We start from the raw sequence: 17,274 nt of genomic DNA on the forward strand, positions 1-17,274 counted from the left end.
CCGAAGTAAAATTGGTGAATTGGAATGTTTAGTGTTGGGAGAAAACATAGACATTGTGGGAATTTCAGAAACTTGGTGGAATGAGGAGAATCAGTGGGACACGGTGATTCCTGGATATAAGTTATATCGGAAGGATAGGGAGGGAAGGGTTGGAGGTGGGGTGGCTCTGTATGTCAGAGAGGATATACGGTCCAGTAAGACTGAGGTCAGAGAATTAGATTCCCTTCTAGAAATGCTTTGGGTTGAAATAGAGGGCCCAAAAGGAAATTTAACTATGGGAGTTTGTTATCGCCCACCAAATCAAAAGAGAGAGGACGATTATAATATGATGGAGGGATTAAAGATAGCGGCTAAACGTAAAAACTGTGTCGTAATAGGTGATTTTAACTACCCGCAGATTGATTGGGTCAATATGTGTTCTGGTCGAGAGAAAGAGATTGAGTTTCTTGATGCTCTCAATGACTGTGCTATGGAGCAGATGGTTTCAGAACCTACCAGGGGTGGGGCGATCCTGGATCTGGTCCTAAGTAATGCCCAAGACTTGGTGAGAGACGTAAAAGTGATTGCGCCGCTTGGGAACAGTGACCATAATGTTATTGATTTCACCATTTGTATAAATAGGGAGTTGCCCAAAAAGACCGCCACAACCACATTTAACTTTAAAAGGGGTAAATTCTCTGAGATGAGGAGGCATGTGAGGAGGAAACTGAAAGGAAAGGTAAATACGGTCAAAACCCTTGGGGAAGCTTGGAGACTATTTAAAACTATAATCCTAGAAGCTCAGATAAAATACACACCACAAGTTAGGAAAGGCACAAACAGGTATAAGAAGAGGCCAGCATGGTTAACAAACAAAGTAATGGAAGCTGTAAAAGGTAAGAAGGACTCCTTTAAGCGGTGGAAAACCAGTCCAAGTGAGATTAATAAAAGGGAACACAGGCAGTGGCAAATCAAATGCAAGACTGTGATCAGGCAGGCAAAAAGGGACTATGAGGAGCATATTGCAAAAAACATAAAGACCAACAATAAAAATTTCTTCAAATATATTAGAAGTAGGAAACCAGCCAGGGAAGCAGTGGGGCCCTTGGATGACCATGGGGTAAAAGGATTACTGAAGGAGGATGGGGAAATGGCTGAGAAGCTGAATGCATTTTTTGCCTCCGTCTTCACCGTGGAAGATGAGAAGTGTTTGCCCGCCCCAGAACCACTAATATTGGAAGGGGTGTTGAAAGACCTGAGTCAGATTGAGGTGACAAAAGAGGAGGTCCTACAACTGATAGACAAATTAAAAACTAATAAGTCACCGGGTCCGGATGGCATACATCCGAGAGTTCTGAAAGAACTCAAAGTTGAACTTGTGGATCTTCTAACAAAAATCTGTAATCTTTCATTGAAATCTGCCTCCGTTCCTGAGGACTGGAAGGTAGCAAATGTCACCCCCATCTTTAAAAAGGGTTCCAGAGGAGATCCGGGAAATTACAGGCCAGTCAGTCTGACTTCAATACCGGGAAAGTTGGTAGAAACCGTTATCAAGGACAGAATGAGTAGGCACATTGATGAACACGGGTTATTGAGGAAGACTCAGCATGGGTTCTGCAAGGGAAGATCTTGCCTCACTAACCTGTTACATTTCTTTGAGGGGGTGAACAAACATGTGGACAAAGGAGACCCGATAGATGTTGTTTACCTTGACTTCCAGAAAGCTTTTGATAAAGTTCCTCATCAAAGGCTCCTTAGAAAGCTTGAGAGTCATGGAGTAAAAGGACAGGTCCTCTTGTGGATCAAAAACTGGCTGAGTAATAGGAAGCAGAGAGTGAGTATAAATGGGCAGTCTTCGCAGTGGAGGACGGTAAGCAGTGGGGTGCCGCAGGGCTCGGTACTGGGTCCCATCCTCTTTAACTTGTTCATAAATGATTTAGAGTTGGGAGTGAGCAGTGAAGTGGCCAAATTTGCGGATGACACTAAATTGTTCAGGGTGGTGAGAACCAGAGAGGATTGTGAGGAACTCCAAAGGGATCTGTTGAGGCTGGGTGAGTGGGCGTCAACGTGGCAGATGCGGTTCAATGTGGCCAAGTGCAAAGTAATGCACATTGGGGCCAAGAATCCCAGCTACAAATACAAGTTGATGGGGTGTGAACTGGCAGAGACAGAGCAAGAGAGAGATCTTGGGGTCATGGTAGATAATTCACTGAAAATGTCAAGACCGTGTGCGTTTGCAATAAAAAAGGCCAACGCCATGCTGGGAATTATTAGGAAGGGAATTGAAAACAAATCAGCCAGTATCATAATGCCTCTGTATAAATCGATGGTGCGGTCTCATTTGGAGTACTGTGTGCAGTTCTGGTTGCCGCACCTCAAAAAGGATATTATAGCATTGGAGAAAGTTCAGAAAAGGGCAACTAAAATGATTAAAGGGCTGGAACACCTTCCCTATGAAGAAAGGTTGAAACGCTTAGGGCTCTTTAGCTTGGAGAAACGTCGACTGAGGGGTGACATGATAGAAGTTTACAAGATAATGCATGGGATGGAGAAAGTAGAGAAAGAAGTACTTTTCTCCCTTTCTCACAATACAAGAACTCGTGGGCATTCGATGAAATTGCTGAGCAGACAGGTTAAAACGGATAAAAGGAAGTACTTCTTCACCCAAAGGGTGATTAACATGTGGAATTCACTGCCACAGGAGGTGGTGGCGTCCACAAGCATAGCCACCTTCAAGAAGGGGTTAGATAAAAATATGGAGCAGAGGTCCATCAGTGGCTATTAGCCACAGTGTGTGTGTGTGTGTGTGTGTGTGTGTGTGTGTGTGTGTGTATATATATATATATATATATATATATATATATATATATATATATATATATATTTGGCCGCTGTGTGACACAGAATGTTGGACTGGATGGGCCATTGGCCTGATCTAACATGGCTTCTCTTATGTTCTTATGTTCTTATGTTCCTCCCCAGGCTAAACATATCCAGCTCCTTCAACATTTCTTCATAGGATTTGATCTCCAGGCCCCTCACCATCTTCGTTGCCCTTCTCTGGACATGTTCCAGCTTGTCTATATCCTTCTTAAATCTTGGTGCCCAAAAACGGAACACAGTACTCTAGATGAGGTCTAACCAGAGCAAAGTGATACCATCACTTCACGTGATCTGGACACTATATTTCTGTTGATGCAGATCAAAATTGCATATGCCTTTTTAGCCACTGCATCACACTGCTGACATATGTTCACTACAAAGACTGCTAGAACTTTTTTTGCACATACTACTGTTAAGGCAAGTGTCCTCCATCCTATAATGATTCCTGGGATTATTCCAACCTAAACACAGAACTTTACATTTATCCTGTTAAAAATTCATTTTATTTGTGTAGTTCACTTTTCCAGCCTGTCAAGATCATCCAGTATCTAGGCTCTATCTTTTACTGTATTTGCTATGCCTTCCAATTTATCATCATCTGCAAATTTAATATGCATTCCCTCTATTCCTTCATCCAAATAATTTATAAAGATATTGAACACAACAGGCTCCAGGACAGATCCTTGAGGCACTCCATAGGTAGGGGACTCAAAACAGCTTTCAAAATCATTTTCCCTTCCTTACAACCTTGTGAGGAACATTAAGCTGAGAGAGAATGACTGGCCAAAGGTCATCCAATGAGCTTCCATGGCAGAGTGGGGATCTGAACCTATTCCACCCATCTAAGCATTATACTGTGCTGAACCTCTGTATGGGAGCACAAAGATTCAGAGAAACCCTAAAGTAAACTCCTGAGGGAAGTTTCCAGGCAAACCCCAACAACAGGAGGATTTCTTTTTCCATTGTATGATAACTCCCTCAAAGTAATAGTCTGAAAAAATATTGAACATCTGGAGAGCAGATGGCAACATCCAGCTTCTCTTTCTGTCACTTTCCACCTGCAGCCCTCTCTTTCTGCTGTTCCTCCTTCCCTTCAGGGATAGTTTTTAAAAATCACAGGCATCCTTTATGGGGAAAGACTGGAAGTGAGGTTACATTTCCATAGGGAATCTCCAAAAGCCCTGTGGTTTTGCCGTACAGTTTCCAGCAATTTCTAGAGCGACATGATATCACTTTTGGTTTGCCCTGGAAGTGATGTCAAGGTGCATGCAACACCAGCACCCCCTATATGTCCCCCGCCATCTCCCACTGAGTGCCAGCATAACAACCCTAGTTCCATCTTCCCGCTCTTCTGTTCCATGGTTTACTTTCCTTCCTTTTATGGGTAAGGACGGTGATTCAGTGGTAGGGCATCTGCTTGGTAATCAGAAGGTCCCAGGTTCAATCCCCGGCATCTCCAACTAAAAAGAGTCCAGGCAAATAGGCGTGAAAAACCTCAGCTTGAGACTCGGAGAGTCACTGCCAGTCTGAGTAGACAATACTGACTTTGATGGACCGAGGGTCTGATTCAATATAAGGCAGCTTCATATGTTCATATATGTTCTTTCCCAAAATTGTGGACTACTGTGTTGACGGTATTTTATGTTCTCAAGTGCAGGCTTGTACATAGCCATTTATCTTGTCTTCTGAAGCAAGTAAAACTTGAAAATTCCAGATGAGTTGGTCTATAGCAGCAGAACAAAAGGGAGTCCCTAAGACTAACAGAGATTAACAAAGATGTTGTGAGTCAGGGCTCACTTTGGCAGTTGCATGGGATGTATATCCATCATGTCAGTTTATATACATATCAGAAGGAGAGGGGAAATGTTTCAAAGAGAGTCTGATTTGAAACAAGATCCAAACCAAAAAGTAATCCATTCACTCAGTGAGCAGTGACTCACAAAAGCTCATACCATGCCACAATTTTTGTTGTCTTTAAGATGTTACTGGACTCTTGCTCTTTTCTACTCCCAGTTATTAGATAGGCAAAATGCAAAACCTCTCTTGACTTCCTGTGTTATCTGCTTCTCTCAATTTATCTTGCACTAGATGTAGATTTTCATTTTTCCTATCTTACAGCAGTTGGAGAGTTGAACTGATTTATTTGTGGATTGGAACTTGTCTCTAACATTCCACACACACACACAGAAACTTCTCCCCTTCCATTCCACTGTATCTAAAGTGATCTCTGATTCACAAAAGCTTATGCTGGGATTTTTGTTTATCTTGAAAAGTACTGACAAGCTCCTGTTTTATTAAATTGAAAAAGACTCTGGGTTTCTTTTCATGGTGCTTATAGGTCAGTAATACATTTCCCAGAACTAGCCCGATCTCATCAGATCTTGGAAGCTAAGTACAGCTGGCCCTCCTCAGTACTTGGATGGGAGACAACTGAGGAAGTCCAGGGTCGTTACTCAGAGGCAGGCAATGGCAAATGACCTTCATCTCTTGCTTCGAAGACCTTACAAGGTCACCATAAATCAGCTGTGACTTGACAGCACTTTTCACTACTGCAATACATACATATGCGTTGGGGGTGTTCCTGAGGACTAGTAACTTTTGTGGACTTCTGGGCACTGTTAATAAAATGTTGGGAGGCTCAAGAAAGGGAAATCTGAGCCATTTTTTCACCACCTGAACCTATTCTGGTGTGTTCTAGTATCCACTTTCTGCTTTATCCATTTCACTTGTATTGTGCACATGGAGGGTAGTTTGGCTTACTGGTGTGTAGTTAAGGTTTAAAAAGTAGCAGCTTATACAGTGTGGTATGGCACTTACTAGAATTGCTGTGGTTTCAAGGAGGACTTTAAAATGCTGATTTATTTAATGGAGCTGTCTTGCTACACCTGGAGGACCATTTGTATGATTAATCTAAGCCGGGAGCCAGTTTGCAGTCTGATTTATTCAACATGCCCTCCGGGGAAAGCAGTTTAAACACGAAAGCTGTGGATCCTTTAAACTATGACAGGTGCCCTGACTGCATTTAGTTAACTGTGGTTGTCAAGGCTAAGTTCACATTTATGTGGCATTAGGAACGAGAAGGAATGTGCTGCGATAAAGCAATGCTTGTGATAGGTCGCTGTGGTTAGTGAGGGGGCCGGCAGGCACTCTTCAGTGATTCTGCTGGTGTATTTTGCTTGTTCCCGGCACACCGGGCAGCCTTTTCCTCCTTGAAGTCCGGTGTTAGCATGTGCTGTCCACTGGGAAGAACAATGCATACTGTCCTGGCCCTTTACACATTGTGCAGGTATGTTGCGCTTTCATTTCATTTGCAAGACAAAGGATGAGAGCATGGAACCATGCTTAATGCAGGCTTCTGAAATCCCATTAGCAGTTTCTGTTGCAGCTTTTCTGTGCTGGCTCCCTACTTTTCTGCCCTAAAGGCATCTATCTATCTTCCTGGCATGTTCTCCCATGAATTGTGAGGCAGAGTTCACACCACAGAGGTCACGTTTATATTGGCAGCTTGTTTTAGAACTTGGAGAAAAGCATCTCACTAGAACTAGTAATCCTGACATTTGGAAAATGGCTATTCTGTTGAAAATGAAGGGTCTGCACAAAGCCGGTAGCCTGCATTAAACTGTTTCCTCCCCGCCCTTATTCCACTGATAGAGTGCATGGCTTTGGATTTAAGGGTAGCTTGTCTTGTATTCTTTTGGCTCTTTGTGTTGTGTATTGGCAGGCCGTTTTGGTCACTTCCTTAAAATTTTATTGCTGGAGCACACTACTTGATTTTTTTTTTAATTTCTTTTAAAGATCCCAGCCATCCCATGCTGTGGTTTCAAAACTGCCTCTCCTCTTCCTTTCAGTCTTTTTAAATTACGTAAATCCAAATACTCTTAACAGTGCAATCCTATATAGAGTTACTCCAGTCTGATCTCATTGATTTAGACTGGCGTTCACTCAGCATGGGGTTGCACAGTAACTCTTCCCTAGTTAGAATGCCTGAAGGGAATGGGAAAAGAGGCTGTTTTATCATGGGTGGAAATTGGTGCCAAGATGAAGTACATATTTAATGTGTCCCAAAATAAGACATCAACGTCATTTGTCAAGCCTACTTTTTTATATTTATAGAACCATGTACTTTTTTTGTATGTTGGAAGTGAGGGAAAGTATTGTGCCTTTAGATTCAAGATCTCTTTTCAGTCTCCTAGGTTACATATTCAGTAATCATGCTACAGTCACCAGTTACGGTTCTTCACTGTAACAAACACAGAAACCTCTCTAATGTGGTTTTATTGCTAAAACATCTCCTGCAGGAAGCTTTCAATGAGATTTGTATGTTGCCAGCCTGTGCTCCACTTGCCTGATTGGTGCTTGAAATAACACCTACTAAATTATTTGGGGGGAAAGAGAGCAGGGAGAGCGTGACAAGGTGTTAAAGCAGTGTATTATTGCTGTTTGTTATTGGGTTTGGTTTTTTTGCATTTTTGTGCTTGGGTGTCTGGCCCAACTTCTTGCTATTAAATTTATAAGAAGGTATTGTGGTATTTTAAAAGGACCATCTTTGGCAATTCTGCCTGTTTTGCACAACTTTTTCTGTTTCTCCTAACCATCTGGAGGGGCCACCCCCCCCCCCCCTGCACATTTTACATTATATAGAAACTTGCAAACAAAAGCATGTATGGTGTAGATGGGGGTGGGGGCTCACAAATGAGCCCTGCTGCCTTTGTCCCTGTGCCAACTCGTGTACCTGGCTCCATGTCTTGTATTGATTGTTGCCCCTTCTCCCCATGCTTCTGGTGGGCTGTCTGGTGTCCCCAATATCATGCCTGTGGGAGCCATGGTGCCCACCAATGCTGGTGCCTTTCAAGTTAAAGAAAGTGGGCAGGCCAGATGTGGCTATTGTCCAGCAAGGCTTCTCATTGGCCATTTGAGATCTGACTGACTGTGCAGGGTTTTTTTTTTTAAAAAAATGTTGCTTTAGCAGCAGCTGCCACAAGTGCACAAGCATCTTCACTGTGTGACTGAAGTTGTGCCAGTTATTTCATGCATGCTCCTCCTCCAGCAGCAACCATTTTGTGGCTACTCCCATCATGAGTCCAAATTGCCCACAGGCACATTCTGCATCTTTATATGCTTAAATGGTGGTTTATAAGAAGTTGTTTTTTTAAAATATATATATATATTCAGTTAGAAACTGCTGTGAGGAAGTAGGGGAGAGACTTTGTGACTGACACAACAAATAGCCAACCAGTGCTTAGCTCAGCTCTGATTCAAGAGGAAAATAGTTTTATGATTAGAGAGACTGACTGGCCAGTCAGCACTGTGCAAATATAAGCTTCTGTTTAAAACCAGAAAAACAGAGTCCCCCTGGCCCTGATCCAAGAGAAGAATGTACATGTGGCAGAAGTTTAGTGTATTCACTTCCACAGTAGTTCACCACTGAAAGTGTGTATGGTTGTGGACAGCTTTACTTGGCATCATTCTTTGGATGCCAGAATTCTACATCCGGTAGCTCACTCCATGCCTATACTGTGACTAGGAATACCAGCCTCCAGGTGGGACCTAGGGATCCCCTGGAATTACAGCTTATCTTCAACCTACAGAGATCAGTTCCTCTGGAAAACATGGATGCTTTAGAGCAGGGATGTCGAACTCATTTTTTATGAGGGATGGATCTGACATAAATGAGACCTTATCAGGCTGGGCCATGTGTGTCATAACTTTTAAAAGGACACAGACAAACACTAATATTTTTAAACAAAGCTTAAAATAAAAAATGCTTAAAAGATTAGCACTTGCAATATTTTGTTCATTTAACAGTCTCTGATAACTTTCACCTCTTGCTTTGAATTACTGCATCAAAATCTGTAGACTATGTCTGTGTTGTAGCAATCTTGAGTATGCTGTTCAGGTGTTGTTCAGGTGTGTACCTGTAAGTTGCAAACCTACTTTTGATTTATTGACATTCATTACAGAAATCTCATGGTCAATGCTTTGAGCCTAAGACCCAGAGGAAAACATGAAATGGCTGGGCATTGTGAGCTTTTGTATGCAAGTTGTTTCATGCTGATCAGCCAATGGAGAAAATAGAGGCTTTGCTCTGTAGCTCCTGTGTGATTGAGCAAGTCTGGCAAAGCAAGCTTTGACATAGAAGGAAGCAAGAGAGGGAGAAGGAAGCAGATGACAGTGAGCTGCTCATGGGCCTGATAAGAGCCCTTCGGGAGCCTGATATTGCTCTCGGGATGCACATTTGACACCCCTGCTTTAGAGGGTAGACTTTCTGATATTGTACTCAACTGAGGACCCTGTCCTCCCTGGACTCCATCCCCAAATCTCCAGAAGTCTCCCAACCTATCCCTACCCCTTGGCATAGGAACCCCACTGTTTACATGGAGTTGTGCTTATCACTATAATAGCCCTACTGTGGCAAAAAACCTGCTGTGCTGCAAAGCAACAAGAGGACTGTGTCCCACCACATCAGTACTTGAGTAAAATAATGGTTTTTGTGTAGCACACCCATGCGGTGCTGGACTTGAACAGAAGCACTAGTTCCTAAGATTGGACCATGAAGTGCTTCAAGTGCTTAGACTGAGAGGGTGTAGACTCTGTTCCACTTGCCAAACACAGGATTTTACCTTCAGGTGAATCATGTGATTGAAACAGAGGTGTGAGGATACGGATACGGAATAATCCGAAATAATGACGATTGAATAAGACAGTGCATTATGCTCTGGCCAGCATGATTTTCACATTTGCAGATGCAGGAATCAGGTGTCCTGTGGGACAGATTTATTTATGATCATTCCTCCCACTGTACAGATAGTTGATTTCCTATACTGGAGTGGAAACTTTTCTCTTTTTTGCATTAAGACTCCACATGTGCATGTTTTGTTGTGGTTCTTCCTCCCCCCCGCCAAGACGTGCGCTTGAAAACTGCTCTTTTGTTTCATGAGACCAAATGAAAACGAGTTGTTTAACCAGTGGGCTTCACTCCCTCATGTGAGACTAACAACTAAATCTAGAATGTTGTTGTGACATTTGTTGTAGCAAAATGCAGCCTTGCATTTTACAGGATAGGACTCTGTTCTCAGCTTTACTTTGATTTCTCACCTTCTAAACTTTGGTAATCTGTGTGCTGAGGAGACTCCATATTCAGGGCCAATAAACATCCCAGGCAACCATGAGGAAAACCTTGGCCTGTCTGGCCTGTTTATTGGCCCTCAGGGGCAACTTGTTGCCACTGGGTGAAACTGGATGCTAGACTAGACAGACCACTGCTGTGATCCAACAGGGCTCATCTTATAGCTTTCAAAACAGAAATGATTTGCTGTTAGGATGGCCAGAAGCAAAGCAGGCCACCTGTACTTTCAACAGTAGGGTAGAACAGAGAATTGCAGTTCGTGCAGGCTCAGTGCCTGCCAAAGTCTCTTCCACACCACTGATGAAGGTATAGTAGCCTGGTCTACCAGCCGCCCTATTTGATGTACTGAACAAACTACCCATGCTAGGACTGTGCTTTCCCCCCAACTCTCTTGATTTTTAAAAAATGCTTTCTTTTTAATTACCAAAAGCCAATTTAGAACAGAGACAATCTGGAATGGTTTACTAAGAGAGAGTGTGTGTGTGGTGGGGAGAAGCATAACATGCATTTGAAAATGGATTTAAGAAGGTGGAATATGGCTTTCAGTTTGATCTGACAAATATGCTCTTAGAAATCTCCTAATGCATTTCATGGATATGGAATAATGATGATTGAATAAGACAGTGCATTATGCTCTGCTATTGACTTGTTCAAATGCAGCATTATCTTAATTTGGATGTTCTGTTTTCTCTCTTGGATATAGACATAAGTTTACATAATCACTTAATATCTGTTTGCTTTTGCAACTCCTACCTGCAGGGTATGTTTAAAATCCCAAGTCTAATATTGATAATGTAGCTGCATAAAGAATTATTAATCTTTCCAGAAACAATTTAAAAGTTTTTTGGGGGGAATGTCACAAGGACCTTGTTCATATACTGCTTTTGTACCCACAGAGCCATTTAAGTTTGTTTTTCTGTCCTAGTGATGCAAGTCTAAATGTTCATGCTCTTCTGCTATATATTATTTAGCTCAATTCTGTAATAACTCAGCGCATTTTCCTCCTAGGAACTTTCCATTCAATAATACATTTTTGTTTTTATAAAAGGGTGCGGAGGAATTTACTATTAGCCTTCCACTCTGCCTCATTTCTCTTTTTTAGAGCGACTGCCAGTGCCATCCTAAGCAGAAACACACCTAAAAAACACATCTAAGCCTAATGTACTTAGGAGGGTGTACTGCTTATCGAGGCACTGTAAATTGCTTTTGCATGTGGAAAATAGCCCTGACTTGCATAACTCAGGCTATCCTGATCTCATCAGGTTTTGGACTCTAAGCAGGATCAGCCCTGGCCAGTATTTGGATGGGAGACCTCCAAGGAATACTAGGATTGTGATGCAGAGGCAGGTAATGACAGATCTCTTCTGAATGTCTTGAAAACCCCACAGGGTCACCATAAGTCAGCTGTGGCTTGATGGCACTTTCCACCACCCAGGGAAGAATGAACAGGCAATAGGAGGAGGAGTACCATAGTAAGCTGTACCTCCAAGTTGTGTGCATTAGTATTAGGGCTGCCAGCTTCCAGATGGGACCTGGAGATCTTTCAATTTTACAGCTGATCTCTGGCTGGCAGAGATCAGCTCCCCTGGAGAAAATGGCTGCTTTGAAGGGTGGACTCAGAACATTGTGTCATGAGACCCCTCCTCTCCCCAAACCCTGCCCCCTCCCAGCTCTCCACCCTCAACATCTCCAGGTATTTTTAAACCCAGACCTGGCAACCCCAATTAGAATGTATCCTATCATAAGGTTGAGAACCCATGCCAAGCCTTGGAACACAGTTGGAAAGCCATCCTCAGATCTCTTGTGATAGGACCAGGGCTTTTTTGTAGAAAAAGCCCAGCAGGAATGCATTTGCATATTAGGCCACACCCCCTGCATCACCATTGTTTTGGTGGGACTCATTTCTACATTAGGCCACGCCCCCTGACACCCAACCAGCCAGAACTGTGTTTCTGTGCATTCCTGCTCAAAAAAAGCCCTGGATAGGACCACCCACCAGTCTTCTCTGAATGCCAGTTCCTGATTAGCAATAACAAGGGGCTTTGCCTTTACACATTCTGAGGATGGTTTTCCAATGGCAGTCCATGCCAATTTAGGTCCTCAGTACACTTGCTTTTATTTGTGCTTTTTATTTGCCAGGTATAGACTTCCTTGAGAAGTTTTGCTTCTTTTCAATTATAGCTCCTGTTTAGTATAACATGCTGCCTCAGGAGATCAGGAAAGTACAATCCTTGCCTTTCAAAAATATACAAAGCTATCCTCTCTCTCTCTCTCTCTCTCTCTCTCTCTCTCTGGAAGGGCTTGTATAGATTGATGTTTAGTTTGATGGTTGATCAGTGATGCTGTTGATGGGGCAATTGAAAATCTGCTATATCTATTGCTACGTAATTGTTATAAAAGCCATTTCAAATATATGGAAAAGGCAGGGATATACATGTTTGAATAAAATGAAATCAAATTTAAAAATCCGACTGCTGTGCGGAAACAGATGATGGGCTAAATAGGCTAATTCATTGGTCTGATCCAGGTGGGCTCTCCTTACATTCTTGTGTTGCAGGAAAAGAGGAGCTTGTATGACAACATTGCACTTTGTAATATGAAAAAGCATTCCATGCACAAGAGCTGCCAGACAGAGTGTCTTGTAAAATAAAATTCCTGTGCAAGCAATTTCCCCCCCCTTTCCTTCCTTTCTGAACTCGCTCCAGTGAGGAGGAATTGGTCTGGCTAATTACTCCCTTGATCTTAATTGCACAGCGGTAAGCATAAAACTTGTTCCTTCACAGTGTGCTGGAAATGTTGGCGTGCATCCCACCTAGATTTCCACTGGTGCATATGTGAGAGGGGGTAATTTTGCTGATTTTCCCCTCCTGTGACAGCCCAAAACAATTCTAAAAGGCTCCTCCTAGGAGTTGGGGAGTCCCAGAATAGCTATGGAGGGGCAGAAGTGGAGATCTCGAAGGGGGGAGGGGGTGAAGATTGTGCCATCCTCCTCCTTATGCTTGTGGAAATCTAGGCAGAATCCAAGATGTTCTGTTAACTGTGAAGGGATCTCATCTAGCTGGGTTTGATTTAACAGACTGCATAAAAAAAACATTTCAGAATTCTGTAGATATTTGGATTTTAAGTCCTCACCACTCACTTATGTTTGGGAATGAATATGTACTTGTAGCTGGTTGGAAGTCACCCTGAAGTTGTCAGATTCTTCTTGTTGTTCAGTCGCACAGTCAAGTACGACTCTTTGCAACCCCATGGACAATGTCACATCAGGCCCTCCTGTCTTCTACCATCCTTTGAAGTCTACCATCTATTATTGTTAGTGGGTTTTTTCAGTAATGGGGCTAGATTCCACAAATGCAATTTGCCTCCTGCTTTTAAACAAGATGGTCTCTCAAGCTTTTCCGCATCTGCCTTCCATCACGCTGTCTCTCATCTCTGTGCTCTCTGAAGTGGGTCTAGAATGCTGCGGTTAGCCCTTTTGTGTTGAGGGAAATTTTGCTCCTCGTATTACCCGTGCGCTGCATCTTCTGCTTTATGGCACTGAGTGACAATGACAGGCTGTTTAATACCTTGTGTATACCTGGTTATTTCAGTCAGCCCTTGTTAGTTTTGCAAATGAAAAGGTGAGAGAGAAACAGACCTTAAATATGAAAGCAGTTTAGCCAGAAGGGCTGGTTCCCCTCTCCCCAAACCTTTCACTTCTTCCTACTTCTCAACTGACAGTTCTACAGTCCTCCTCTTCCATCTCTTTCTCCTTCATTTGTCTCATTGTAACTTGTTATGCAACATCAGAAGATGGACAAGAGACTGGGCCTTGGGACACACAGACTCCTCTTACGTTTAAATGATGTAGGCGGGGGCTGGAGATCTCCAGGACCTGCAGCTGGTGTCCTGATAGAGATCAGTTCCCCTAGAGAAAATGACTGCTCTGGAGGGTGGACTGTAAGGACTTCTACCCAGCTGAGATCCCTCCCCTCCTCAAATGTTGCCCTCCCCCGGCTTCACCCTCAAATATCCAGGAATGTCTCCACCTGGAGCTGGCAACCCTGTGCACAGCACCAGTTGGCTGGGGCTTGTGACATCATGAGCCCTCCCTGGTTTTGTAACTTAATGATTTATTGTTTGTGATTTAAGAAAAAAAATAAATACTTATGTGGCAGGTAGCATGCCTGAAGCACAGAGAGAGGTAAGGCTGATGACTTAATTACTGTTAGAATTGCTGACATATGTCTGTCAATTACATTGGGAAGGTGGGTGGAAGCTGGGATCATCTCAGGTCTCATTTTGATGGTTCAATTGTACTGAGCTGTAGATTCCACAGAAGTCTTTTGCAGACTGCTCTGAATGTCACAAAGGAAGCGTAGGAGGTAACAAAGCAAAAAGAAACCCTAATGCTAGAGTGGGCCAGGAATGTTTTGAAGTGGTATCCAGGATCCTCCGCTTTCCAGAGCCTATGGGCATCTCTCTTGCAGTGCCAGCTTTAATATTTGCTTGGGCTTATTTTGCCCCATTGTGCTATAGTGTTTCCATGGTGTCATCCAACACCTGGGTTTGAGATGGGGGACATAGCTCAGTGGAAGAGTGCATGCTTTGGATGCAGAAAGTTGCAGGTTCTGTGTCTGTCCTTTGTGGCCTTAACAGGATTGATACATCCTTTCACGCTCTGCTGGAATGCAGATTTTTTTGAGATTATGAGGGATTACTATATTAAACCTTTACTCGGCTAGTTGTTCTCCCCCCTCCCCTCATACTCTGGAAACCCTGACTCTTTTGCTCAGTGATAAGGATCCTAAGAACACTTTAGCAATTGCAAAATTTGTCTGAGTCCTTTTAGCCCTTGCATCCAAAAAATAAGTGCCTTCTACTGCTCAAGATTTGTGAATCAATGAGCTTCCTTCGAAAGGAAAGGAAAGGTTCTGCATTTGCAGTTAAGGGATCTCAGGAACGTGGGTTTGAGAGGGGGAAACCTCCCAAGTGCTAGGAGGCAACACCAGAGGAAGGCCTGTTTATTGGCCTTCCAGGGTAACTAGTTGGCCACTGTGTGAAACAGTAAACTAGACTACACGAATCTTTGATCTGTTCCAGCAGGGCTCTTCTTATGCGCTTCCTCTGCCTGGGTGCCTGGCAGAGACAATGTCAAGTCCGTGTAAACAATATTAAGGTAGATAGATCAATGGTCTAACTTGGTTTAAGGCAGCGGAGTATTAAATATTGTGGGTGACTGTGGGTTGTGTCTTTTTCACTTTTGCTAAATAGGAACACAGTTGTGCACTGTGCATTTCTTGCTGTGTGCAAAAGAAGGGGTGAGAGTCAACAAACCAGGGCTAGGCAAAGTACAAAACACTGCAATATTGTTAACTGAATGAGTACAGGAGGGGAAAATAAGATGTCCATTGGAGCACAGGCATGCTAATAGCTAGAGAGAGAGAAGCAAAGGAGGTAAGAGCTAGGATGACATCTAGGATGAGAAGTGCTAGGAGAGATTTGTCCAAACAAATGCAAGCAGCATTGCAGTAAAATTAAAAGAATGTATTCATTTATAGAACCGAACTCTCTGCTACATCAAAACCAACATAGAAAGCTTAGGATGTCAAAGAGAGAAGTTCTAGCCCACTTCCCTTCCTGGCTTGCTAATATTTTATGTGGGAAGAAGTGTTTTTTTTTTTAACGGAGTGGGTATTTTTTATTTGCAGTATTTACATACAGCTTTCAAACAAAAGGTTCTCAAAGCTGTTTTCCGTGAAGTGGGACAATCTTAATTTGAAAGTGTGTCTTCTGCTCTGTTCTTTAAACAGCAAGGCAGATCCTGTCAGCAATTTCTGTAGCTCCTAGTAGTGGTGGTAGCTGTTGGGAGGAGAAGGAAAGGATGTCTGAAGCCCTCTTCCCAGCTCTTTTGCTGCTGTTGCTGCCTCTCAGGGTCCAAAGTGGCCTGAGCAGGAATACTTTCCTCCTCACCAAAAGCCCTGCTCTTTGGTTGCTGAGCCCAGATGTCACCAGAGGCCAAAGGGCAGAGCTGGCTAGCTCATGATTTCCCCTCGGCATTGTAAAGTGAAACAGTCATAGGAGTGCTGTATCATGTACCTCTTCTGAAATCGGGGGTAACCAAGTTAGTTGCAATACAGTGTGGTTTCTCCAGTTCATCTGTGTGTGTGTGTGTGTGTGTGTGTGTGTGTGTGTGTGTGTGTGTGTGTGTTTGCCTTATGATCCTCTATAAATGCAGAATCTGATACTGGGCACTGAACTTCACCTGTGCATTCAGCAAGTTGTTAGTCATTATGGCTACAAAGATATGTATGACTAAATACTTGGTGGCATCACAGGAAGCCAAGGGGTCTGCCTTATTGGTTTCCTTGCCCCCACCTCATGCTCCTCGCAGAATAACTATTAAATATGTGCATTTGCTTGAATTGTGTGTCTTGCAGAGGTTTCAGAATTTTAGCTGGATAGAGCACAGTCTTGATTTCCACCTCCACCCCCTTTCCGGCATACACAAAGCTTTGTATATAATTTATACTAGAACCCAATATTAGCTTTTCATGAGAAGCCGTACTAGAGGTGTCCTTGAGAGAGAAGAGTTAGCACTCTCTTTTTTAAAAGTCACTGCTGTAATTAAAGCCTGAAGCTCCTTGTTTCTATGGCAACGCAAAGCCGCACAAATATGAAATGCGAGTTCCCGGGTGGCACTTAAGTCTGCCTTAATACTCTCTGTTCATGAGATTGAAGTGATGCTTTGCTTCCTTGTCCCCCCAGCGGCTAACTATCTCATTTCTGCAGATGCAAGTGCAAGGGCTTCTTGGAGAAAGGACATTAATAATACCTAAGATCCACTGGAAAAAATGTCCCCGGCCTTCTGGAAAGCTCAGGTACGGTATCAAAATGTAGCCTCCCCCTGACTGCTTTTTAAAAAGACCGTTGGCTCAAAACCCGGAGATTTGCTCTGTCCGTTTGAAACTGCCGATGGCACAGAGGATGCAGCGACTACAACTTCTTTTGCTGGTTTGTTCCACAATCCATTTGTCAGTGTCCTTTCCACTCCTGCTGAAACAAGTCACACAGCAGGAAAGGGAAGATGAAAAAGATATTGGAAAGGTCAAGTGGAAGCAGTCATGACTGCTGCACTTCCTGTTTACCAGTAGTTTTAAAGGGCTAGAACAGTTCACGCTGACCTGGATGGCCCATGCTAGACTGATCTCGTCGGACATCAGAAGCTAAGCAGGGTCAGTCCAGAGCCTCTGTGCAGAGGCAGGCAATGGCAAAACTACCTCTTGTTCATCTCTTGCCTTGAAAAC

At 43.2% G+C, this 17,274-nt stretch overlaps 1 protein-coding gene across 4 annotated transcripts in view; it reads left to right on the top strand.

The window, feature by feature from the left end:
- The window catches only part of LNX2 (ligand of numb-protein X 2), a 98,548-nt gene that overhangs the window by 36,518 nt on the left and 44,756 nt on the right, over window positions 1-17,274 (top strand). The window contains exons 1-2 of one of the 4 annotated variants that reach the window (XM_060234756.1): window positions 5,780-6,148; window positions 16,760-16,848. The exons of 1 other annotated variant lie outside the window; for it this stretch is intronic. The gene's annotated coding sequence lies outside the window, so the exon portion shown is untranslated. Of the gene's footprint in view, window positions 1-5,779; window positions 6,149-16,759; window positions 16,849-17,274 lie in introns of those variants that run through there. 2 more of the 4 variants (XM_060234755.1, XM_060234753.1) reach the window with 2 other exon arrangements.

The sequence above is a fragment of the Heteronotia binoei genome, chromosome 3 (assembly GCF_032191835.1).
Source record: "Heteronotia binoei isolate CCM8104 ecotype False Entrance Well chromosome 3, APGP_CSIRO_Hbin_v1, whole genome shotgun sequence".
Classification (NCBI taxonomy): Eukaryota; Metazoa; Chordata; class Lepidosauria; order Squamata; family Gekkonidae; genus Heteronotia; species Heteronotia binoei.